This window comes from Micromys minutus, assembly GCF_963924665.1.
Source record: "Micromys minutus genome assembly, chromosome: 7".
In the NCBI taxonomy this organism is placed as follows: domain Eukaryota; kingdom Metazoa; phylum Chordata; class Mammalia; order Rodentia; family Muridae; genus Micromys; species Micromys minutus.
The window spans coordinates 36,790,758-36,818,741 of NC_137976.1; the positions used below are offsets into that span (position 1 = coordinate 36,790,758).

The 27,984-nt window shown below is 39.4% G+C and overlaps 1 protein-coding gene across 1 annotated transcript in view; it reads left to right on the forward strand.

Annotated features, from left to right (window-relative positions):
* The window catches only part of COL8A1 (collagen type VIII alpha 1 chain), a 132,758-nt gene that overhangs the window by 96,380 nt on the left and 8,394 nt on the right, over positions 1-27,984 (forward strand). The gene's annotated exons all lie outside the window — the stretch shown is intronic.

Here is a 27,984-nt window from a genome sequence, read left to right on the forward strand (position 1 = left end):
CCTCCCATGGATATCAACCTGCCATGGCATTCAAGTTTCAGTAGAACTAGGCCGATCTTTTTCCATTTAATCTAGATAATGATCAAGACAGTTGGGGAAAGGCATCAAAAGGCAGGCAACAGAGTGTGAGGCTGCTGTTCCAGTTGTTACAGGTCCCACAGGAAGATAAAGCTGCACATTTGTTACGTGTGTGTAGGCGGCCTAGGTCTATCACACGCTTGCTCTTTGGTTGATGGTTTAGTCTCTGTAAGCCTAAACCTAATGGCCCCAGGTTAGTTGACGATATAGGTTGTCTTGTGGTGGCTTTACCTCTCTGATTCATCCAATTCTTCATTCCCCCTCTTCCATGAGAGTCACCAAGTGCCTAGTGTTTGGCTTTGGGTCTCTGCATCTGTTTCCATTAACTGTTGGGTGAAGCCTCTCAGAGATCAGTTATGCTAGGTTCCTGTCTGCAAGTATTGGAGAATATCATTCATGGTGTCAGTGGTGGGCTCTTTTTCATGGCCTGGGCCTCAAGCTGGGCCAATCATTGGTCAGCCATTCCCCCAACTTTTGTTCCACATTTTCTCTGCATATGGTAAAGACTGGGAGAGGGGCAGAGCATCTGAACCAAGGAAACATTGAAACTTCTGTCTGGTTTGGATCCCAGCTTTCTGTGTTGCTTTTCATACTGACCCTCCTACCAATCAGAATTCCCAGTTAACCAGCCTGGCTTGGGCCATGGTTCTGTCCTCAGACCCTGCTCCCTACCTTGTCATTGAGAGACTTCACCCTCAGGTGCTCTGTCTAGCACTTCATTCCAGCTGGTACCATCTCACCTGCAAAGTCATCACTATTTGAGAAAAGGCAAAGGTCAGTCTTACCCAAGTTATTAAAGAGAGTGTGAGAATGGAGCCCTTGGATAACTCTATTTGAGGGTACTACCATTTCAAAGGAGCATTTGTTAACTCAAGCAAACTATGAAGGAGAGGACTTGATATTTGGCTACTTCTGTGAGGCTTCTGTGATATAAAGAATAAGTATTGGAGTCGCATAGAAGTTGAAATTCTAGTGGCAAAGTCAGCTGAAGTTGTGCAAACAACATTCTTAATCTCTCTATTTCTTCACCCTCCCCTCTCTCTCTCTCTGTGTGTGTGTGTGTGTGTATGCATGTGTTCATGCACATTTGTGCAAACATGTGGACACAGGTTTGTATATTGGGTACCTTCCCCGATATCTCTCTCTCTACCTATATTGAGGCAGGGTTTTTTCCTTAACCCAAAAATTACCCACTCAGCTAGTGTAGCCAACTTTCTCCACAGATCCCATCTCAACTCCTGTGAGTTTGGATTACAAGTGAGTAGTCTTGTTCATCTGGCATCCACATAAATGGGGATCCAAGTTCTAATTCCCAAATTCTAATACACAGTCCTTTATCCACTGAGCCATCCCTGAAGACCTCTTCTCACCTATTTTTAAAGATAATTTTTCTACATGTGCGATGTTACAATTAGATAGCATGGCATAGGCTAAGAACCTGTCATAGACAGATAACATTTGATCAAGGGAGCTGTGGTTCTGTATTCCATCTTGCTGCTGGAGTTTGTGAACTCGGCTTGGGCAGACAAAGTGGGAGGCATTCCACTATGTTTATCTTAGGCTATGATGAGCATACAGTGGGAGCCCCAGCCAGGGTAAGAAATAAGGAAGGGTGAGGCTGAGGAGGTAGGGGTTCCCAAACTCCAGGTCGTCCAGCTATTGCCAGAAACCACATGAAGTCTGAACAAAGGGGACCCACAGAGTCTGGTGATCAGCCCAGGCCAGTGAGAGGGAGAATTCTGGCTTGACTCAGGGATGAGTGTCTGGAGGGCAGAGGGGAGTCTTAGGCATGGCTCTATATGACGAAGGCTTCCCTCATAAGTTGGTTCTTGATGAGAGAGACAGTCCTTGCTTATCCATACTGTTTAGTCATTCTTCATCATGGAAAACAGGTATATACAACTTACTCAGGGACCTTTTTCATGAAGGAATGTCCAGGAAGGGAAACTTACTGCCTAAACCCTCAAGGTGGCCCATCTCATTGGCATAGAGAACTCTGTACTATGTGACTAGTGGTCATGATCTTCATGTGTGATGCTGTGGTCACATGCTTCAGGATAAGAACCAGGTTGAGAGCAGGTGAAAGACCTACCTGTCTCAGATATGAGAGTGCTGGGGTTTCTGAATCCGCTCAACCTTCCCAGTTTTTGTCTGATGACACAGTTCCACCTGCCCCCCACAGAAAACCAGAATTGCAATGCTTCTGGTTGCTTATTTGTGTAGACTTTCTGTTATTCATAGCCTTTGCAATGTGTAATGAATTTATATGTTCATTGACAAATAGGAATCAGATAATGGGGTCTTTGGAAAACAGATACAACCAACCAGTGTCACGCCACTGCTGCTATACTGGACTAGTGACCATGGTGTAAACATTACATTGTACTTTATGGAATAAAGAAGAAAAGGCATGGCTTAGACTCTCTTAATGTGAGATGTGAAAGATAATAGGATACAAATTCACTTCTTGTAAACTATATGTGATAAAGGTGTGCATTTGTATGGGCAATCATACATAAGTTTCATTGAAGAAGGTATGATCTAGTGACAATAAACAAAGAGGGAGTGGGCAAGATATAATTGTCTAGCTTCTTCTTGATCTTTGGGTATAGGACATGACACCTCTAAAATAAGAGACTTATGACTCTTTATGATATTTATAAATAGGTAGGTAAAATTTATTTGTGCCCTCATTTCACTGCAGAAAGACAGCAGATAGCCAAAAAGCAATCTTCCTGTTTCTAAGATTTCCTTAGTTTTCTTCCATTCAAAATATACATTATATACCATGGTTGGCAATTTTGAATAGTGGACAAGACTTCTGTTCAATGTTTATTTAATAATTTCATGAGGAGGGGATGGTACATGCTTCCAAAATGTGGAAGTCAGAAGACAACTTGCAGGAGCCAGATCTCCCCACCCACCATGTGGATCTTGGAGATCACATTCAAGTCATCAGGCTTGATGGTAGGTGTCTTTATCTGCAGATATCACAGGTCCATGAGATTCATATGTAAAGAGATTCATACTCTGCAGCAGCGCTAGCACACATTTTTAATTTCAGCACTTGGGAGGCAGAAGCAGACAGATCTACTGAGTCCAAGGCCATCCTGGTCTACTGAGACAATTTAAGAACAGACGGGGCTATACAAAGAAATAGTGTCTCTCTAGCTTAAGAAAGAAAACACACACACACACACACACACACACACACACACAGAGCGAGCGAGAGAGAGAGAGAGAGAGAGAGAGAGAGAGAGAGAGAGAGAGAGAGGGAGGGAGGGAGATTGTTTGTTTGATGGATTGATTGATTGATTGATTGATTGATTGATTGATTTTGGCTGCAAACCCAGTCACTGAAAAAAATATGTGCCCACAAATTGCTATTTCCCAAATGTGCTAATCTCGGAATAATACATAAACCAAAGATAAATAAGGAACCTTACCTATGTGTGTTTCTTAATAGCAGAAACTAAAAACGGAAAGGTAGAAGCAACATGAGACAGAGACCAAACAAGGTACAGATAAGTAGGCAGTATTATCATTATCAGTCATGAATACCTTTGGGATTTTCTTAAATTAGAGATCTGAGAAATCAAATTAAGAGTTAAAATACTGCTTATAAATAATCTGTAAATATCCAACTAATGAAATGTTATTTAGTGCCAACACCAAACAAGCTATCAAGCCATAAAAACACATGAATGGTGGAGCTTACATGAATAAATGTTACTAAGTAATGAAGCTGATATGAAAAGCCTCCTTACTATTAGCATCTGTGTCTTAGTCAGGGTTTCTATTCATGTACAAAACAGCATGACCAAGAGGCAAGTTGGGGAGGAAAGAGTTTATTCAGCTTACATTTCCACATTGCTGTTCATCACCATATGAAGTCAGGACAGAAACTCTCATAGGACAGGAACTTGGAGGCAGGAGCTGATGCAGAAGCCATGAAGGAATGCTGCTTACTGGCTTGCTTCCCCTGGCTTGCTCAGCTTGCTTTCCTATAGAACCCAGAACTACCAGCCCAGGGATAGCACCAACCACCATGGGTTAGCACCCCACTCCCTCAGTCATTATTTGAGAAAATGCCTTACAGCTGGATCTCATGGAAGCATTTCCTCAAGGGAGGCTCCTTTCTCAGTGATAACTCCAGCTGTGTCAAGTTGACAAAAAAAACAGCCAGTACATTCTGTAATTGCTTAAAACATGATTTAGTGATTACAGAGGCTAGTTAATTGGAGATGAATGTACAGGCAGGCAGAAAATAAAAAATACTGAAACCGTTGAAACTATGCTGTGTGATACTAGAATGGCACATATGTGTCATTATCCCTTGTACAAGCTGAAGAACGTACAATACCAAGGGAGGCTCCAGTTGTGATACTGGACTTGGCCTGATGTTCCTGTTTAGGTTCATCATGTGGAACAAATGTTTCTCTCTAGTACAGGATGTTGACTATGCACAGGTTGTGTAGGTTTAGAAAGAGGGAGAATATGTAAGAAATCTCTTTCCCTTCAATTTTAATATAACTATATCCCATTGCATTATACTGTATAGTCAATAAACATTTCAATGAAAAAAGTAAATAAATGTCAACAAAAATGGTGTAGTTATGTGAACTCTTTGAAATTTTTTTCACATGGTATATATTTTACCTGCTCAATTCAAAAGAGTATATAATGTGTGCTGAAAATATCCATGTCTATACTTAATCAGAACTCAAAAGCAGGCAATTTACCTTGTTTGTCTGTGTCAAATGTCTGTATTGATAACTATAGGCAGAGGGAGAGAGATATAATAGGTATGAAAATAAGATGGGGAATAGATGGTGCATACCTTTTAAATTTTTAAGTAAAAATTTTTATTATGGATCATTGTATTTATCAGGGTTCTGTAGAGGAACAGAATCTATATAAATATAGAAAGAAACATTTTTAAAATGGCTTACAGGCTGTGGTCCAGATAGTCCAACAATGGCTCTCTACCAAAAGAAGGTCTAGCAGTTATTTAGTTCCCAATGCTGGATGTCTTATCTGGTCCACAGTATACACTGGATCCTGAAGAAATTGGCTCCAATGTAAGTAAAGGAATAAACTTGCCAGAAAGAGGGAGAAACAGGAGGCAAAGAGAGCAAGCTCCCTTCTTCTATGTCTTTTATATAGGTTGCTGCCAAAAGGAAGGGCCCAGATTAAAGGTGAATCCTTTCACCTGAAAATATCAGGATTAATAGTGGCTCTTCTCACTTCAAATAATTTCATTAAAAGAAATCCCAGGTGAGTATACCCAACCACTTGAGTTTTAGTTAATTCCAGGTGAAGTCAAACTGACATTTCAGACTAGCCATTACAGTTATGAACCATTTGCCACTTCAGAAGTCAGGACAAATAATAGTAGAATTTATTATGATATTTTAAGATTGCTTCAGGCCACTGGGAACAACAGAAATACAGAGACGCAGGACAGGTGAGACTGCTCTGCAAGTAGCCTGGGCCCTGAGAGGTCTGGGCCGAGCAGGCAAAAAGCACGCTAACCCCTCCCCCACCTCACCCACTGCTTAATTCAGGGGAGCAGGAACTCTGCCTTAGGGACTCAGTTTCTACCTGGAAGGCTTGTGCGTGCAGATCAAATGCTCAGGCCATCTGACACTGGGAACAGCAGAGATCCATGGACACAGGCCAGGTACACGAAAGAGAAAGGACCTAATCACTGAAAACAAAACCAGGTATAATCACAGACAACAAGATGGCAAGAGGAAAGCCAAAGAACTTACTCAAGGGAAACCAAGACAACCTGGCAACACCAGAACCCAGCTCTCCCATTACAACAAACAGTGGAATGCCAAACACCCCAGAAAAAGAAGACTCAGACCCGAAATCATACCTCAAGATGATAACAGAGATCCTTAAACAAGAACAGGAGGAAAAGCAAAAAGAAATAGAAGCTTTTAAAGAGGAAACAAGAAAAACACTCAAAGAAATCAAAGAACTAGAAGAAAACGGAACCAAAGAGACAAAGGAATTAAAGAAGGAATTTAAAATGGAAATGGAAACAATAATGAAAACACTAAAAGAGATAATCCTGGAGGTAGAAAACCTAAAAAAGAAATCAGTAGTCACAGATGCAAGCATCTCAAACAGATTACAAGAGATGGAAGAGAGAATCTCGGAGGCCAAAGATAACGTGGAAAACATAGACAAAACAGTCAGAGAAGATGCAAAAGCCAAAATGCCCCTAACCCAAAATAGCCAGGAGATCCATGACACAATGAGAGGACCAAAGCTAAGGATAATAGGAATAGAGAGGGAGAAGAATATCAACTTAGAGGCACAGTAAATATCTTCAACAAAATCGTAGAAGAAAACTTCCCACCCCTTAAGAATGAGATGACCATGAGCATAAAAGAAGCCTACAGAACTCCAAATAGAGTGGACCAGAAAAGAAATTCCTCCTGACACATAATAGTCAAAATGCAAAGGGCCCAAAGCAAAGAAAGAATCCTAAAAGCAGTAAGGGAAAAAGGTCAGGTAACATATAAAGGCAGACCAATCAGAATCACACCTGACTTCTAAACAGAGACTATGAAAGCTAGAAGATCCTGGACAGACATCATGCAGACCCTAAGAGAACACAAGTGTCAGTCCAAGCTGCTATACCCAGCAAAACTCTCAATTACCATAGATGGAGAGAACAAGATATTCCAGGACAAAACTAAATTTACACAATATCTGACCACAAACCCAGCACTACAATGAATTATAGGTGAAAAACCCAATACAAGGAGGGAAACTACATCCTAGTAAAAACAAAAAAATACCTAAGCAAAAAAAAAACAAAAAAAAAAAACAAAAGAAGAAAGACAAATAGGCACAATTCTACCTCTAAAAGCAAGAATAGCAGGAAACAGCAACCACTATTCCTTAATATCTGTTAATATAAATGGACTCAATTCCCCAATAAAAAGACATAGGCTATCAGACTGGATACATAAACAGAAACCAGCATGTTGCTGCATACAGGAAACTCATCTCAGAGAGAAAGACAGACATTATCTCAGAGTAAAAGGTTGGGAAAAATCTTTCCAAGCAAACGGCCCCAAGAGCAAGCTGGAGGGGCCATTCTAATATCAAATAAAGTAGATCTTCAACCAAAAGTTATCAAAAAAGATAAGGAAGGATGCTTTTTAACTCATTACAGGGAAAATTTGTCAGAGGAACTCTCAATCCTTAACATATATGCTCCAAACACTAGAGCACCCATATTCATAAAAGAAACCCTACTAAAGCTCAAAAAATACATGGCACCCGACACAATAGTAGAGGGAGACCTCAACACCCAACTCTCATAAATGGACAGTTCATGGAAACAGAAACTAAACAAACACAGTAAAACTAGCAGAGGTTATGAACCAATTGGAATTAATAGACATCCATTTCATCCTAAAATAAAAGAATACGCCTTCTTCCCAGCAACTCATAGCACCTCCTCCAAAATTGACCATATAATCAGACACAGAACAAGCCTCAATAGATATAAGAAGATTGAAATACTCCCATGCATCCTATCAGATCACCATGGTCTAAGGCTGGTCTTTAAAAACAACAAAGACAACAAAAATCCCATATACACATGGAAACTAAACAATACTCTATTAAATGATACCATAGTCAAAGAAGAAATAAAGAAAGAAATAAAGGATTTTCTAGAATTTAATGAAAATGAAAGCACAATATACCCAAACCTATGGGATGCAATGAAAGCAGAACTGAGAGGAAAACTCATAGCTCTGAGTGCTTCCAAAAAAGAAACGGGAGAGAGCATACACCAGCAACTTGACAGCACAGCTAAAAGCCCTAGAACAAAAGGAAGCAGATACACCCAAGAGGAGTAGAGAGCAAGAAATAATCATACTCAGAACAGAAATTGACCAAATATAAACAAAAGAACCATTCAAAGAATCAACAAAGCCAAGAGCTGGTTCTTTAAGAAAATTAACAAGACTAATAAACCCTTAGCCAGACTAACTAGAGGGCAAAGAGAGAGTATCAAATTAACAAAATCAGAAAGGACAGTGGAGACATAACAACTGAAACTGAGGAAATTCAAGAAATCATCAGATCCTACAAAAGCCTATACTCAAAAAAGCTGGAAAATCTGGAGGAAATGGATGAATTCCTAGACAGATACCAGACACTAAAGTTAAACCAGGACCAGGTAAACCATCTAAATAATCCCATAACACCTAAAGAAATAGAAGCAGTCATCAAAAGCCTCCCAACCAAAACAAGCCCAGGTCCAGACAGGTTCAGTGCAGAATTCTATCAGGCATTTATTGACGACCTAATACCAATACTCTCCAAACTATTCCACAAAATAGAGTCAGATGGAACACTACCTAACTCATTTTCCTAGGCCACAAAATCCCTCGTTCCTAAACCACACAAAGACCCTACAAGGAAAGAGAACTTCAAACCAATCTCACTTATGAACATTGATGCAAATATACTCAACAAAATCCTTGCAAACTGAATACATGAACACATCAAAATGATCATTCTCCATGATCAAGTAGGCTTCATCCTTGAAATGTAGGGATGGTTTAATATACAGAAATCTATAAATGTAATCTACCATATAAACAAACTCAAAGAAAAAACCACATGGTCATCTCACTAGATGCTGAGAAAGCATTTGACAAAATTCAACACCCCTTCATGTTAAAAGTCTTGGAAAGAACAGCAATCCAAGTCCCATACCTAAACATAATAAAAAGCAATACACAGCAAACCAATATGACTGGTTGGAAAGAGCAATGTGAAATTTTATCTGGAATAACAAAAGACCTAGAATATCAATATTCATCCTCAACAACAACAAAAGAAAACAAAACAAAAACATTGCAGGAAACACTATCTCTGACCTCAAGCTATATTACAAGGCAATTGTGTTAAAAACAGCGTGATACTGGTACAGAGAGGGCATGTGGATCAATAGAATAGAATAGAAGATCCAGAAATGAACCCTCACATATATAATCACTTGATTTTTGACAAAGGAGCTGTAAACATTCAATGGAAAAAGGACAGCCTATTCAACAAATGGTGTTGGCTCAACTAGCACTCAACATGCAGAAGAATGAAAATAGACCCTTTCTTATTTCCTTGTACAAAGCTCAAGTGCAAGTGGATTAAAGATCTTCACATTAAGCCAGGTAAACTGAAACTATTAGAAGAGAAATTAGGGAAAACCTTAGAACACATAGGCACAGGAGAAAATTTCCTGAACAGAACACCAATGGCTAGTGCTCTAAGTTCAAATATGGACAAATGGGACTTAATGAGAATGCAAAGTTTCTGTAAGGCTAAGGACACTGTCAAGAAACAAAATGGCAGTCAACAGATTGGGAAAAGATCTTTACCAACCCCACATCTGATAGAGGCCTAATATCCAAGGTATACAAAGAACTCAAGAAGTTAGACACCAGAGAATCAAATAACCCTATTAAAAAATGGGGTTCAGAGCTAAACAAAAAGTTCTCAATTGAGGAATATCGAATGGCTTGGAAGCATCTAAGGAAGGGCTCAACATCCTTAGTCTTCAGGGAAATGCAAATCAAAATAACCCAGAGATTCCACCTCACACCAGTCAGAATGGCTAAGATCAAAAATTCAGATGACAGCAGATGCTGGCAAAGATGTGGAGAAAGAGGAACACTTCTCCACTGTTGGTGGGGTTGTAAACTGGTACAACCACTCTGGAATTAGTCTGGCAATTCCTCAGAAAACTGGACATAGTACTACCTGAAGAACCAGTTAATCCACTTCTGGGCATATACCCCAGAGACACTCCAATATACAACAAAGATACATGCACTACAATGTTTATAGCAGCTCTATTTATAATAGCCACAAACTGGAAAGAAAGATGTTCTTCAGTAGATGAATGGATAGAAAAATTGTGGTATATTTACAGAATGGAATACTACTCAGCTATCAGAAACAATGACTTTATGAAATTCTTAAGAAAATGGATGCATCTAGAGAATATCATCCTTAGTGAGGTAACCCAGTCACAAAAGAACAGACATAATATGCAGTCACTGATAATTGGATACTAACCCCAGAAATCTCTGAATACCACAGAAACAGCTCACAGACTATATGAAGTTCAAGTAAAACAAAGGCAAAAAAAAAAAAAAAAAACGAAAATCCATTATGCTTAATCTTTACACACCAAGAAAACTTTGCCTATTTCCAGGTTACATCTTGTTTTACATGTACTTTATGCTCATTGTAACTGGTAAGATTTTAAGGCATACTATCAAACCTTTAAAAAAATCAAATACTGACAAAAATGTATTCATATGCTGTTATGCCAAAATGCTTTTAAAATCTGTACATTTATCTTTATTTTTAAAATAAAGTTGTTCAATTTAAAAAAAAGAATATCACGCAATGATGATAAATAAAATTATAATAAGGCATTAAGATATAAAGTACATAATTTAAAAAGATCTTTAAAAATGTTAACCAGATGTGACTATTTAATTCAGGTGTTAATTATTTATATTATTCTTCCAGAGGATCCAAAGTTCAGGTTCTAGTACCTATGTCAAGGAGCACACAAATTCTTATAATTTAAACCATAGGAAATCTAGTGTTTTCTTTTGGCCCCTGTGAGCAGAGGCACTGCACTCACAATTATAACCACCCCCCCCACACTTAATTAAAATGAAAAATAAATCTTAAGTTAACAAAACCATTTAGCTCATTAGAGGCAATTTAGCTAATTGCCACCATAAAGGAGCTAATATGAAAGTCATTCATCTTGAAGCAGTTAGTTTTAAAAAATAATCTTTTTGAAAATAAGACATAGAAAAGTCACCATGAAAGGTGAGGATGTGTAGGCATAGGCAAAGACGTTTGAGTGAATTCTGAGAAAACGGGTAATGTGTTACATCTTAAATATTTTGCTAAAAATGTATTTGCTCATCAATACTTTATTGTTTTGAGACATGTACTATCTTGCTGAATCCTATAAAAATAAGAAAAGTAAATCAGCATGCATCAAAACTAAAAAAATAAGATTGCTTCAATATCATCATATGCCAAATAATATTTGAGTGCAGTAACTCCCCAATTTCTTACAATTCTCATGGATAACTCATCCTCTCTTGTACTCCTGTGTAAGGCCATCGGATTATTGAGATGCTACTTGTGTTTGCTATGCATCCGTGTCCTCTGTTTACATTCCTTGCAAGTCTTGTCAGACGGATCCTGAAATAAGTTTGTTTTCTATGGATACACTTCAAGGACTAGACGGTAGAAGAAGCCGATCACATGCTGGGAGGTGGAGGGGAGCCAACATGAGACTGTAAAAATGTTGGCACTTACCAGCTCAGTGAGTCAGCCAGCCCAACACACAGGACCAGGAGTTCAACGTTTCCCTGCTACTAACTCATAGACTTAGAACTGACCAAGGGGAGGAGTCTGAGTGGCCAGGTCCTCCGCCAAGCAGCCCTGTGCTGTGAGTCATTCCAGGACAGGGATCTCACTTTCTGCTTGGCATTTGCTGGATATTGATCTGTATTGAATGGAGGGATCAACTGATTTATTACCAGATGAGCACATCTCTCTACTCCTCTGTTGAGAACTCCAATCTCTTTAAATAGAATGCTAGACAGTATCTGAAGGTTGTTATACAAACAAAGGCAAGGGGCCAGGCTGTGTTTTTTAGAAGAAAGTTATAGAGAGGAGAGCAGTAGTGAATGTGTGGGCTTCCTGGTTATCCTTGGCACAATCCAGACTAGAAATATGCAAAATGATCCAGCAGGCTTGAAAGTCAGACTCCAGGAAAGGGTGCTTGCCCCAGGACTGGGAGATATTTAAATTGCTAATTAGAGAAACGTTAGTTCCCCCTCCCCCAATGTGATCAGAGACTAAGATAAAAATACTGTACAAGAATCTTTGTGTGGGCCATCTCCTGGTCAACTGCCAAGTGGAGCTGCAGGGGAGAGTTAGCTTCTTTCCTACCTAGAATATAGAGTATCTGGGCTTTAAGACTCTAGCTATGCAATGTGACAAAGATGTCAGGAATTTACTCCATACATACAAAGGTTTGGAAAGCAGCAGCCCCTGCTGTAGGAGGATTGGGGGGTGGGGAGGAGGCTGAGATCCTAACCTCGACAACAGCCAAAACTTCTCATCCAAAGCAGAAACAAAGTAGGGGACAATCAATCTCTAAAGAGCTTTGCTAGAGGTTGACTCTATTCCTATAAAGAAAGTCCACAGGAAATCCATCTTGAATATATTCATACTCACCTCTTAGTAGTAATGTAACAGCCACACATCAATCAGAGCATCATAACTAGGCACTCATCCCCATGATCTGGTAGAGGGGCTTTGTAGCAAGGCTCAACTTCAACCCTACCTCTGATGTTTCTAGTCTTTCCAAGGCACTTGTGACCTTGAACCTCCACATTACCATGTGCACAGTTCCAGGCAGAACACCCCATGCAAATTCCTCAATACTACTACATCCCTTGTCTCTTCTCAATCATGGGTCAGTCAATTATCACAATTCTGAGGCTGTGCTAACTTTCCTAGGTTCTATAGACATTTGGTTGCAATTTCAAGCACTCTGTAGAGCTGTGGAGAATTATTTTGTCTTGAAGCAAAGATGACTACTTTATGGGGCCACCTGAACCTTCCCACATTGACATGTCTACTTGCTTACATGAAGTCTGCCCTTGATAAAGCAAGGAGGAAAGATGGTTTGATTCAAGTATCAAACCACACCCTTGGTAAAGCATTCATCTTTATTCTGGCACAGGCTCAAAGTGATCTGATGAGATAATAAACACCAAGTAGGAATCTGGTAAAGGACAAAACAATTGGAGATGCTGACTAGGGACTGACAGAGAGGAAACAAAAGAGAAAAAGGAACAGATGTGGCATAGGGTTTGTTTTTTGCATTTCTTTTTAAAGCATGTCTGCCTTTGCCTGTTTGTTTGTCCATTGAGGCAAAAGTGGTACCCAAGTCGGTCTTGTATTGCTTTCAGTTCCTTTCACAGTTGTTGAATGGGACAAAAAAAAAACTAAAATGGTATGTGGTAATGCACTCATCATCTAACCCTGAGAACCTAGAGGTGCTCAACCCTAGAGGCCATTCTGTCCCAGATTCAGGTGAATTATTAAGCAGCATATGTAGGATGACTGTGCCGGGTTGAAATGGGATCACGACTACAGATCTTTAATCTGTTTGCTATTATGGTGGAAAACAAAATGGCGTTTTTTCCATCTGGAATTTGGGCATGCTTTCTGGTATTCAAAGGACTATAAGGGAAACTTCACAGACTAAGATGGACCTTCTTGTAATGTAAATACTTTTCCAAGGGAGGAAAACAATGGTGATTTTACCTTCTGTACCTTCTGACAACGTCTCCCAGACGTGTGTGTGTGTGTGTGTGTGTGTGTGTGTGTGTGTGTGTGGTGTGTAATGTGGTATGTTAACAAAGCTCTCTTGGAGTGGAACTGTTTCTGAGGAATGGTAATTTTGAAGCAGAGAGAAGGAAAATTTCAATAAGAACCAAGCTGCCCCAACTCTCCCTTTATTTTTAAACAGAACCATCAAAGGGCAGCTAACGGAAACATACTTAAGTGGCATTAATTCATCCTTAAGAGGGCTCTCCAAGAGTTTTATTGCTACATAAGGGAAAGCCATAAACCAGCAGGAGGAGAAAGCAAAGAAAATAAGTCTGAGGAGTTGACCTAAGAAGGTGGGTAGGTGGCCAGTAATGTATCCTTGGCTGGTTTCCACACAGGAAACAGAAATCCATGGCAGAGATGTGGTCCACAAACAACCACAGTGAAGAACACAGAGCATTGCAGAGTGCTGGACACTGCATAGGAGTATGAAACAAGTGTTTCCACCTCCTTCCCCTCTTCCCCCTTTTCCCTCTCTTCCCCCTCTTCCTCTTCCTCCTCTTCCTCCTCCTCTTCCTCCTTCTCCTCTTTCTCCTCTTTCTCTTCCCCCCTTTCTCCTCTTCCTCTTCCTCCTCTTCCTACTCTTCCTCCTCCTCTTCCTCTTCCTCCATCTCCTCCTCTTTCTCTTCCTACTCTTCCTCTTCCTACTCTTCCTCCTCCTCCTCTTCCTTCTCTTCCTCCTCCTCTTTCTCTTTCTCCCACTCCTCTTCCTCTTCCTACTCTTCCTTCTCTTCCTCTTCCTCCTTTTCCTCCTCTTTCTCCTCCCCCTCTTCCTCCTCTTCCTTTTCCTCCTCTTCCTTCTCTTCCTTTTTCTCCTCTTTTTTCTCTTCCTACTCTTCCTCCTCCTCTTCCTCCTCCTCCTCTTCCTTCTCCTCTTCCTCCTCTTCCTCCTCTTCCTCCTCCTCCTCTTCCTCCTCCTCTTCCTACTCTTCCTCCTCCTCCTCTGCCTCTTCCTCTTCCTCCTCTTCTTTCTCCTCCTTTTTCACAACACATGGCATTTTGTGCTTATTCTCAGCCCCACCTACTTACTACCTGACCCTTGTCAGTACCTAGCATAACTACAACTAGCAGCATAGGCAGTGAACGGGCAGTGAGTCTTTGGACCCTCGAGTACATTAGGGATCCCTCAGTCTACCACTCAGGTCTAATAAACAAAGAAAGGGCATGTCAGGAGTTACCTTTGTGAAAAGAGAGAACCACTTGAGATCTGATGGCCTTCACTTAAAATCAGATGAGAGATTTTTGAAACCACTCATGCCAAATCTGTGGCCTTTATTCTAAAGAAAACCTTACAAACATCTCATAAATCAATGAATTGCCACCAATCTCATTTATTCTAAAGTCATATCCAATGCCTCTCTGTTCTTTATAAAGTTTATAAAATCAAAAACAGCACCCTTTATTAACTTTGAAGGAAAATGGCTATTATGTAGAATTTTTCCATTCTTACGGTCTGGCAGTAGATATCAGGATACAAAATTAGGGGCATGAGGATAAAATGATGTGCACATAAATGAACTCTGTCAATACAAGGTTGGTGGCTGCATCATACCAGTTAGTGGCCCTCCCAGCCATCACACCACCTGAGGTCTAATGTTGTGTTTAGGTTAGGCAAGGGACAAAATGGAAATGAGACAGTTCATATATTCACTTGGGAGGAGGCGCCAAGTCTATTCCATGCTCAACTGTGTGCTAAATGCAAATCTACTGTGTAATGAGAAAGCTCCCTCTCACTCCTATGCTCACCTGAATGACTTGTGCTGAGTGTACCTCCCCTTTATCACTACCTTTAAGAACTCTTGTATAAGAACTTATTTTTCTAAATAAATTCTAAATCGTATGGATTGGGGGAAATTAATGTTTTACATTTAGACAAGTGCTCATGGCTAATAAGGCTTTATACTTATCTGGTACTTTGGATTTGAAGTTATCAAATTGTTGCACTATAAAACAAATATGCAACAGAAGTCTATGTGAGGCTGAGTTTGTCAGAACTAAAACTCACTGGGACTTGTTTTTTATATAACCAAGGTGGGGAGTACATTTTCAGATACAACTCAAAATAAGAAAAACAGTAAAGAGCTCACTACAGCAACCTTATACTACTGAAGTCCCAAAGCAGCACAAACAGGCCAGGCTAAGAGAAACAGTTAGCTGCTCCTTGTGGGCCAGAAACATGTAGCCACTATTTATGAATTTTACTTCCTTCAAGAGTAAAAGTACAGCTCTGGATCCTGCAGTCACTACATGAAAAGTCAGTGTAGTTTCATAATCTAGAGCAGATCAAATACAAACCTTATTATCATCCATATTCTTCAAATAAGATGGCAGCAAGATGTGGTGGACATGCTCAAGATCCTCCCTCTTCCTGCTGCCTCTCCTTCCTCTCTCAACACTGTTCTTTCTTTTAGCCCTTTTCCTCTCCATTTAAATTAAAGCTAGCATAGCTTAGTACTCAGCCCTTTACTTGATCTGAGGGCTATTCTCAGCACATTTCTGTGCCAATTCCAGCCTAAATCTACCAACAACCTCATTGCTTAATTTTCATACATTTTATGTGTATGTATCTCTATGTATATACACACACACATATACAAGCATTCATTTATATACATATATAAACATTCATGTAACATGTATAAACATATATGAAAACATGCACACATAATTGTATATGGCGCGCATGCACACACTCGTGCACGCGTGCACACACACACACACACACACACACACATATATACTCACTGTATTGTACCTTAATCTTTGTTAGAATATCATGTAATTGGTAATTAAATTAATCCACTGACAGTGGACAGAGACAAAACAAGTAGTTTACAATTTTAGAAAATAATATCATGGCCCAGGAAATATTGGAAACAGCATTTTAGAATGAGAGATATTTGAGACCACCTGGTCCAGAGGTGTCCAGCAAGTTAAAAGAAGGATCTTGGAAAACAGGGTTAATCCTTTTTGACAATTTCATCTTTAACAGAGGGGAAAGATCTCGCTTCTACCAGATAATGTTAAAGTGAATCAACTTTTCTTTTTAATTCTTTAATCTTTTTTTTTTTTTTTTTTTTACAATCTAGACTTTATCCCCCTCCTGGTCCACCCTCCAACTGTTCCACCTCCCACAACTTCTCTCTCACCCTGCTCCCTGTCTTGTTTACAAGAGGATGCTCTCAACCCCATCCCCACTCCACCAGACCTCCCCACTTTCTGGGGCCCCAAGTCTCTCGAGGGTTAGGTATCTATTCTCTGACAGACCAGGCAGTCCTCTGCTGTATATGTGTTGGGGGCCTCATATCAGCTGGTGTATGCTGCCTGGTTGGTGGCTCAGTGTCCGAGAAATCCCGGGGACCACTTTTTTAAATTAAGAAATCTTACAGCATGGGCTGATTTCTGGCCTTCCTCTACAAACTGGAAAAGCTGCCCAAATAAAGAGAGCATTCCCATGACTGGAAGGTGATGGGCAGTTCAGGACGAGCCGATTATACCACATTCACCGCAAACCAGCACCTCTACAACCCACTCCATGCATTGGGCTTCGATCTGATCTAATTCATTCCCTTCATTTTATAGTTCAGAAAATAAAGACTTAGAATGCACATAAGGTCACAGACAAGGCAACCCGCAGAATCTTTCATCTGCACCAGCGTCCTGTCCTAGAAAACCACACTTACGAAGCATATCTATAATGTTGCTCTATATGCTCTTGCACAGTTACTTATGCCTTGTAATGATTTCTGCTCATAAAAACTTGCTTGCACACTTCCAGCCTTCATAACTCAAGCATCCTTCAGACCTGGCATCCTTTGCCTCGCTCTCCATCCTCGCTCCCCTTCCATTTTCTCTGAAGAATGTTCACCGGATTAACTGAAAACTGTATGATCTCCCTCCCAGACAGCACATCCATCTCTCTCTCCCTCAAAATAAATCCCACCCTTTAAATAAATGGAACTTGCAATACCAAGATAGCTGTGGTTTGGTTACACTATGTGCTTTGCCTGTGTTCAAAGGGCAGGATGTTACCACACAGGCTAATTATCTAGATGGAGCTGTGGTTACAAAGTGGAGGATTTTAGAGACTGCCCTTTCTGTGGCTGACAATTTATCACAATTTGGTGTTTTAGGCTTACTCCCAGCTTGAGGACTAAATTATTTAAATTTTAAAGTCTTTGTTGGGAACAGTCATATGGAATGATTTCTGACGCTCTGGAACCATGCAACAGAGGAGAAAAAGAAAAAAAACATATTTTCACTGACCAAGAAACTTTATTTTTTTAATAATTCTTTTACAATTCCGAAATTTTCAGGACTAACTGTTGTAACTTTAGAAAGACTAGTGTTCTGACCAGAAATTAATTCTGTGTGTGGAGGCGTAGAAGGGATGAGAGGCACCAATTTTGGAAGAAAATTATTAGTTTTATTTTCTAAGAGTGGTTGATTCAATTTAATGTTCTGCCTATGTATGATAACAATTCTAGGGATTTCATTTTATTATCAACTTATTAACAGTTGTATGACTCAAATAAATGAAATGTTAACAACTGTCCCAAAGCTAGAGGGGAACGCCAACACTGGGTATGACCCCTAAATTCTTTTCTAAATCCCCAAAATGCTTGCACCACATGCAGCGATTTAGTTAATAAATATTTTAGTGTACAGGAAAAATGGATTAAGCTCACATTTGACCTTTGATTTGGGGAATTCATTTCACAATTTCTCATTAAAATACCAACATGACATAACTGTTCATTCATTAAGAGAGAATGCCAGCACAAGACTTGGCTTGATCTTCCCAGTATATACCGATTGAGTGTATACAACAGGCCACACAGGATGGAACATAGGGAAAGAACTTCTGAGTGGCCTGTCCTCAGAAGCCACTGGCACATGCATGCCGATGAAGGGCTCTACCTTCTGATTCCAGTAAGAACCCAAGCCAACTGGAAACCGAGCTCACTGTTCTGATTTCCCAGTTTTCCTAAAACCGTATCAAACTTTTCTGATAGTAAGAAATAGCATTATGTCACCTGAGTTTCCTGTAACCCCTCAACCTCTCCAGGGAGTGCTGAGCCTGGATGAAATGCCAGTTGGATTACAGCAGAGGAGAAAAGAGTCACTAAAGTCCAATGTTTAGTCCTCCCTGTATTGGCTCCCATGCCTTTGGTCCACCCTAGGGTGCCCCAGTCCTTACACTCAGCTGAGGGCCATTCAAGAAGCAAGTCTGCTTCTGTCTTTCTGCAGGATATGATTTTTAATTTTGTGGGGTTTATGGCCTAAGGAGCTTTGAGAAGAGCCTAATTTTTATCACCTTATTTCATTAAGCTAGATCAATTTATCTACAGAGGACCACTTCAACCACAACTACCTGTAGCCATAGACTGGCAATAACTTTTTCATGGGAAGCCTTTGCCAGTGTTGTTACTCACGTGGGTTCATGGATCCAAACCTGGCTCCACTGTAAGACCAACAAGTACTCTTAATGGCAGAGCCATGTCTCCAGCACATTTACCTGCCACTCTCACTTCAAAGTCAATATTTACTGAATGACTTTGCAAGAATTTTACGGTCACATAATTGTAGGGAAACATAATTCGCAGACTTTTCTTTTATTTTATGAAAGGGTCTCACTCTGTAGTCCTGGCCTAGAAGTTGCTGGTTAGGCCAAGCTGACCTTATACTCAACAGAGATCTGCCTGCTTCTGCCTCTGGAATGCTGGGATTAAAACCTACACCCAGCCTTCAAAGCTACATTTTAGAGAATTCTCAACAACCTCCATGCTTGTGTTTAACCTTTAAATCCTCTTTAAGGCAGGCATTATGCACTGAACTTTGTTTCCTATGCGGGATCTTCCTTTGGTGTCTCATCCAATACTGCTTATGTTTGAAGGAAAAACTTATAAAGTGGTTTTATTAATTCAACCCCCAACTGTAAGACTGGAGAGTGAAAAGCTATTGGAATTATGAGATATATTTAACTTTCTAGAACAGAAACCTCCAGCAAAAGTCCACTTACCGATGAAGGGTGTAAATTTTCTTCACATGCTTCCTAATTTTCCAAACCAAGATCCTCATTCTGCAAGCAAAGGAAATGAAGCTCAGGCGGGATGGGTGACTGAGTCAGACCTACAGCTTAGGCACGCTCTGTTCTGAAAACAATGATACTTTCATTCACTGGAAGGGAGAAATTCCACTTTAGAATGCACTCTTTCAAGGTTTCCCTCAAGTGTTTTGTAAGCTGTTTAGCAGCTGACAATATTCCAGTCAGGGAAACAAAGGGAGTTAATTACAGGCTTCAAATATGTGAGCTATTATTTTAAGAGAAAATATTCTCCAGATGTTTCCCACCTCCTTGGAGAATGGAAAAAGGAAATGAGCTTAAAGTCCAGCAGAAGAGATTCCGATTAGATATTAGGAAATCTATGAAGTGTTGTAATTGGTTACTCAGAGTATTGTGACATCTCCTCTAGAGACCTGTTGAAATGTGCTGTTTGTCCATTCATTTCAGGGGGTTTATGTGTGGGGGCCATTTTCGTGGCAAATTATAATGGACTTCTCAAGTCCTGTATGTCCCACAGGTCATGTTCTTAATTATCTTAATTACGGATCTTAATTAAGGACCCAGGTTTGTAAGTGAAGCATACAACTCAAGCTTAGCTTTCATCGATTCTGATACATGTAGATGAAAAGATGAATTAAAATCATGTTTTTTGAGTGATGTTGCCCAATATATCCATTGTATTGATTTCCTAGGATCTGATGGGGTTACTTTATTTGGGTTCTGTTATACGGTTCAGCATATTCACATCACCAGTGGCTTCATGATATCATGAATACATAGTCTTAAGAACAAAGAGTATCAGCTCAAGATCCTATTTTAAAATTCATAACTTCTCAAGAAACAAGTCGAGTTAGTTGTGTGAAGGACAAAATTGAGAAAAATATGAGAATGTAATTAGATAAACTTCACAAAATAAGATGGAGATACGGTGCTCCTGGAAGTAGCCAAAAGGAGTTTTCTTTTTCTATCTTGAAAAATAACACTGATAAACATACAGTTCTGAATTTCAGAAAAGCAATAAATCATATAAGTACAGGATGGGGAGATAGCAATTGAAAAAATTTAATAGCATAACAGTTCTACAGATGCTGGCATAGTTGTGCTTGCCTGTAATACCAGCACTTGGGAGTAGGAAGGGGAAGGAAGTAGGATCAAAAGTTCAAAGTCATCCTCAGCAAGTTTGAAGCCAACTTAGACTACACAATACTCTAGACCTAACAAATTGATTAATTATGAACTTATTAACAATTGATAATCAAAAGGATTATAACTCAGATGTTCACTGCTCCCAGCCATTCTCCAGTTCCAATTTTCTTATTTATAATCAATTTTATTCAAGGCCAATCTGGGCACAGCATTGAATGATTCCCCAATGATAATCCATCCCCTCAAAAAGATTCAATTTTCAGATTTCAATGTATAAAAGAGAAAGGGGATGATTTGCAATATATGTCCTGACACATATTATATATACCTATATGTGTGTATGTGTACATATATACATACATATATACGGGATACAATATATTCCTGTAGGAAACACCTGATACATATTAATTTTTCTTTGCTGCTGCTGTAACCAGGGAATATCTTTTTCACTGAGCCCCAACAAGTAACAATGAATGCTACACACTTTACCTATGCTGGAGTCCCTGCAAGGACAGATATGTTTCCCTTTATTGTTTACAGTTGGTCCTGTCTTCCTTTAAAACCCAGGTGTCAGCTCACTCAGAAGCTCAGTTCCCAGTCTAAAGTGGGTTTTGCAAAACCGTGCTCTCAGTGAAGGATGAGCCCCAACTCAATATCTGCTTCTCCCTCTCCTGCTTTGTGTTTTTTCTCTTTTTCATCACATCATTCAGATTTGTTGTGCCCACACCAAAGAATAATCCTCAAAGTATTCAAAATAAAGTTCTCCTGACAGGTTAAACAAAAGTCAAAATTGTATTTAACATGGTGACAAGGTTGATTTAAAACAAAGCTTAAAACCTTAATATTTGAAAATCACATTAAAAGAACATTGATATTATACTAAATTATATCAAAACTGGTTAATAGTATAAGAGAAAAATGAAACCATAATCCCATGAGTGACAATATCAATTATGGAGTAAATTATATCTGCAATAGTTACATTACAACAAAGTTCGGATCTCTGGTTAACCAAAGAGTGGGCAAAAGATGGTCACATGACCTTTTGTTCCCTACCCTCTTTACTTAAAATAAATTCTTTTCTCATTCAATACATCGTGATTACAGTTTCCCCTTCCTCTACTCCTCCTTGCTCCTCCCACATCCGCTCCCTTTCAGATCCATTCCCTTTCTGTCTCTCAATAGACGAGAAAAGGCTACTAAGAGATAACAATCAAACATAACAAAATAAAATATAACAAGACAAAACAAAAACCATCACACTAGAGACACGGCAAACCAACAGAAGAAAAAGAGCCCAAGAGAAGGCCAAAACCTCTTTGATCCACAAATTTTGCTAGGGCAATGATGTCAAAAGGCCTATGGAAGTAACCAAGTAATTTATGATTTGACTTAAGGCCCACCCCACAACATGGAGCCCATACTTGATACTGCTTAGGTGACCATGAACTAGAGACTAAATAGTCCAGAGACCTAGAAGATAACCAAATACTACCTGTCTTTGAAAAAAAAAACAAATGTGATAAAGTGAACCATAATGATAGTCTGCTATCTTTATCAAATAGTGCCATATTTTAATTATTTATTAATTAATTTCTTTATTTATCTACTGGTTGTTAAACACAGGAATTCTCTCTGTAGCCCTAACTTTCCTAGAACTTGCTCTGTAGGCTAAGTTGTCCTCTAACTCAGAGATCCACCTACCTCTGCTTCCTGTGCTGGGATTAAAGGCTTACCCCACCACCATCAGGTTATAGTTTTAAAATATTAAGTCTTCCCCACAAATTATTCATATATTTTTAAAGTAACAAAGTTATGTAACAAGACAATCAGTTGCCTTATGAATGCTCCCATCATAGTTAATATCCAAATGGAAAATATTAGTGCTTTGTGTTAACAACTGCTGTAGGGAAGTTTGTAAGGAGGGGCTGAGATTTAGTGAACTATTTTGAAAGTCTGTCTCAGTCTCAAGAGCTTTGATTATGAAGATTTGTTAATAGTTCTGAGCAACCCAAAAAGAAAAAAAAAAATCCAGTTTTCTTTTTTTCTAGAAGCTCAGCCATATTGGCCAATGGAGGAAAAAAATAAAGTTATCTACAATTATGTTTAACTTTAAGTTAAATAATGGTGACTGAGAAGGCAGAGAAGCCTTAAAACTTAAGCTAGAAATTGAGTTCATCCAGAGAAAGTAGGTGTTCTGAGTTGATTCATTCATCTCAAAATCTGTGTTAAAATCTTAGTCCATGGTACCTCCGTATATGACTATATTTAGAAAGAAGATTAAAAAAGAAATTAAGTTAAAATGGGGCTACTGGGGTGACTTCAAAACAAAACACATACAAGAAGAATCATGTAAAGACATAGAATGAAGACTCCCAATACAGCCCAAAAAGTAGAGCGAAACCCAGTCTGACCTTGGAAGTCTATGGCCATTTAATAGTGGGCAAGTAATTATTGTAATTTAGTTACCGGTCTGAAGTGCTTCATTATCCTCAATAATGCAGTAGGTTTGAAATCTGAGAGAATGAAAAACAAAACTACCCCTAAACAGAAAACATAATAAAGATGTCAACATGTAAGTGATAAGCAAGGAGGAGGGGCATACTTTTGAAACAATGTGTCAGTGAAAAATACCCCACAACTATTCTGTAATAAGTAGAACCATCCCTCTGTTCCTATCAAAGATGGCTCAGTGGTTAAAAGCATTTGTTCTTATAGGCTTGGTTCCCAGCATCCATATGGCAGCTCAAAAGTGTCTATAACTTTAGTTCCAGGGCTTCTGAAAACAGCCTCTATGAGCACCAGACATGCATGTCCATACCCTATATACAGGCAAAACAGTCGTGTGCTAATATAAAAATAGATAAATCTTTCAAATCTTTCCTCATTTACCTCCTATGGACATTTTCAACTACCTTCCTTTTCCAGTTTCTCCCACTTACGTCTTTCTTGGCTGCTGTTTTCCACCCTATGCACTATGAGTTTGTGCCCAGATCCCTGTGTCCAGATCCTGATCACAATGTGATACTGGGAAATGTATGGGATAGGTTTAAGTCACAAGAGCAACGAGCCCTTTGGATTGGTGCCCTTAGGAAGGAGGCAAAACAGATTCCCCACCTTTCCCCCACAGAGGGCAAAGAAGACAGTTGAGCCAGGAAGCGGTCCTCCTCAGACACCTGTCAAACAGCCTCTTATTCTTGGACTTCTCAGCCTCTAAACCTTTGAACTCTGTTGTGTCCCACAGCCAGTCTGAGATGCTGAATCATGGCAGCTTTGATGAGCAAATGACAACTGTCTACTGTGTATTGCTAACCCCTGAGTAGATTAGACACATCCACTTAATTTTGTCTACAGCACTTGCATCCAAGATTCAAAGTTATTTTTACTTGTTTATCACTTGTCAATACTAAAAAGCAAGTTCAATAAGATAAGAGTCCATCATTTTAATCAACAATTGTATCCTTCGACCCCTACCCAAAAGAAATTAAACCTGTAACTCAATAAATAGCTGTAACTAATGAATAAATTGCTCTGGAAAATGCAACCAAGAGATAATCTTCCCTAAGACACATAGAAAAGCAATTCTGGAAAATACTGGGAGAATGTTCTACTTTGTTTTCCCTTTCTTCAAGGCTCTTGAGAAACTACAAACCCCATGTCAAGACAAAGAGGGGCCTGGCAGATAAGAGGGGCCTGTCCCCACTACACCATAGACATTCACGTATGCACAAAACTAAGTTAGATACAGAGCAAGGACTGAAGGTTAAATATTTAACTATTGTTTTGTATAGCAATCCAAAATTTCATGAGGATAAATGGACAAAGGGTATGTTCACAACATCTAAAATAATATGTATCATGTCATTTTAGTGTGTACATCACAGACTGCAGGACAAACACAAACTCATTCCAACCTTGTCCAACTACAGGAAACAGTCAGGAAGCTCTTCAAAGAGATGGAGATTGGCAATTCTGACACCAAGATATTGGCAGTCTTGGTTCAATGGAGCGTTTTTTTTGTCACATTTCATGAGTGTGGTGTTTGTTGTTGTTGTTTTGTTTTTCGGTCATGTTTAGTGGGTGTGTTGTAATGGCCATCCTGGCTTTATTCTCTTTACGTTTATTGTTACCCCAGTTAACCTCACATTTACTTTGGCTAGTGTCCTCCTTCGAAAGTCTCAGTTGGTTTTGATTTGCCTTTTTGGTTGTGCTCCACCAGTCATAACTGACATTTAACGGTACTTTTCAGCTTACAAAAAATTCGTACCATTATCCGTAACAGCTCTGACGAGTGGGCAGAGATTGTCATTTCTGTGTCATGGGGAAGAAAACTGAGACTCGGTGGAGATGAGGGATCTGCCCAGGGCCTAGGCATGGAGAACTGCTGAGCTAAAACTCAAACATAAGCTTTTTGAGTTGTAGAGTGTATGACATCTAGACACCTTGCCTACACCTCTATGCCCATTAAATATTCTTATTGTCATGTAACACACACACACACACACACACACACATCAATTATAAAAGGAAAAATAGAAAGCAAGGGAAATAGCAGAGAAACCCACAGCATATTGAGCTCTTCATAAAAGGAAGAGAGTCGCAGGAACCCACCCCCATGGCGTCTCAGCAGGGCTTCTAAGACTGCTTCTTCCTTGGAGGTGTTTCTCGACTGTAGCACTTCTGATTTTCTTCCAATGATGTGAGAGAACCACGATACCACTTTGACCACCGAAACTCTCCTCAGGGACCAGAAGGAAATTAGTAGGGATAAGTCAAGCGGTAAATTCCTCCATAAATTTTCAAGTTAAAAGTGAGCAAAGTTTACTTAAACAAAGAGCCAAAGAAATGGCAGAAGGCTGACTGGCCGAGGTGGTTTGAGAGAGAGGAAGGCCAAGCCAGTTAAGAGGAAGTTGTGTGAGGAAAGTTGGGTCCTGCTGAGCCCTGCGGATTCACCTGGCTTTTAGGCATAGGTTCCATCTCGTTTTCTAGCATTTCACGCGTGTGTCCTGGCTGAAAGACTATTTAAGTATAAAAAGCTTGTGAAGTGGGTTGCTGAAAAGGCAAAGCCAAGCGTGTAAGTCTATTACTAAAGACAGCACACACGTTTAAGGTTCGATAATGGGATCAGTTCACCTGGAAAGGCAGAATTACCTCCGGAGGAAGTCCCTAGCTTCTATGTCACTAGGTATCACTAGGTATTTCCGGTATGGATTAACACTTTCAGATCACTGTTGAGTACCTTAAAGATACTGAAAATTAAAATCAGGAGGCAGTTAAAATAAAACTAAGACCCACTTGTGACAAATGAAGAGATGGGTGGGATTTGTTTAACTATTCATATCTAGACACAAAAAAAAAAGCCTAAGAACCAGTCTTGGTGAGGGGGTAGGGGCCAATGGTGTGTATCGTATGTTGCTTTTTTGTTTTAAAGAAGTTTGTGTTTCATTATATATTTGGAAACTGTCTCTGGGGGAAAAAACATGGAAAAGCAATAAGCAAAGTTGCTGTTTCAAAAATAAGGGATTTTAAAGAACAGGAGTTGATGGGGAATTTTTTTTTTTTCTCTATGTCTTTTGCTACTCCTTCTGGGTGCATACAGGTACCATTTCCCCTTCAACATTGTAACTCCCGGAGGCCAGGACTCACTGACCATATTACAGTCAACGTTGTGTCTCAGGTCGGCCTAGCATAGTTTCTGATAGGAATTTAATAAGTTTATTAATAAAATTAAATCAGTAGTCATTTTATGGCTCTTTCCCAGTGGCTTCTAATAACCACTTAATCATTTAGAGGGACAGAAAATAACAACTCTCTGTCTGTTCCTTCTTACTGGTACATGTATTATTTAGATGCTTGAAATAAACAGTTCTTCCCTGTAACTATGATGATTATATCATGGAGAATGCTTTATAAATCATTTTAATGACTAACGTTACATCACTTATTCCCTAAAGGAAAAAAAATAATTTGTATATTTGGAAAAAAGGAAAAAGCAATGAATTTTCTGGTAGGGATTTACTTTCATTTCTTTTTCTTTTTCTTTTTAATTAACCAATACTTTTGCATTCTGTTCAGACTTTTGGCATTACCCTGCAATGGGATGTCACAAATTCAACACAGATTTTCTAAAATAGCAGGACACTATAATCCACAATTAAGTTAGGCAGAATTATAAAGAAAAACTCACATGGAAAGGGGACTTAAATTACTTGTACACGGTCTTTTTGAGGTGTTCCTGGAAACAGTTGCATTAAAGATTGTGATGCTCTTGCTCTGTCTCATTCTCCGGCATTGTGACACACTCTGGTTTTCAATTAGTCCTTTAATAAGGTGTGAGTTTACAGCTACTAAGAGGCAGTCTGCGCTCAGCAGTGGATAGTGGAGGTGGGGAGGCACCAGACTTCCCAGTGTGTCTTGCCTGCCTCCTGGTGTCCGTTTTCCTGAACTGGTCTCCAGCCTAGGGTGTTACCAAGCAGAGGTCTCCTCAAGCTAGCTTTTATAAACAGATAAAACCCACTTACATGTATTCAGTTAACTGTTGCCTTGCAAAGAGAACCATTAAATAGCTTAGAAACAGTTTGTTCTTGTGACTAGTCAGTCATCTCCCCGTATCTTATTTATGCAATTAATTTGCTTTGTAAACTCCCTTCACTTCATAAAAACTTCAAAGATAAACTTTAATGGACTCTGAGTGCAGTTAGCCAAATTCTGAACGGGTTACTTCATAGAATTTAAATAGAAGGAAAAAGTGCATAAGTTATGATAGTGGTTTTACGGTGACCTTCTGGCACTATCAAATGAAATGCCCTTCCTCGGGGGTTTCTGCTGTTGCTCTTACACTTATCACACATTCATATTTGTATGTATTTATGACAAATGTAAGCATCCAGAAAAGACATTTAATAGGTGAGCAATTTCAGCTCCTGTCACAACCTAAACATTTTAACTCTTCCCATTTTAAAGTGCTACCCAGTTGGAAGAGTGCCCCCACTGAACAAAGTTACAACTGTCCAAGTAAATGTGAGTTAAAAAGATGAAACTCAAATTCTCTCTTCCAAATTTAACGATCTGGTGTAGCTCCTAAATGATCAGCCAGGGTTCTACAATCCTCAATGCATAGCTTTAATGAAATGGTCCAAAGGTCCTATCCATTTCCAGACAATAGATCAGCATTCCAGCCAGCAGAGGCAGAAAGGGAGAAGCAT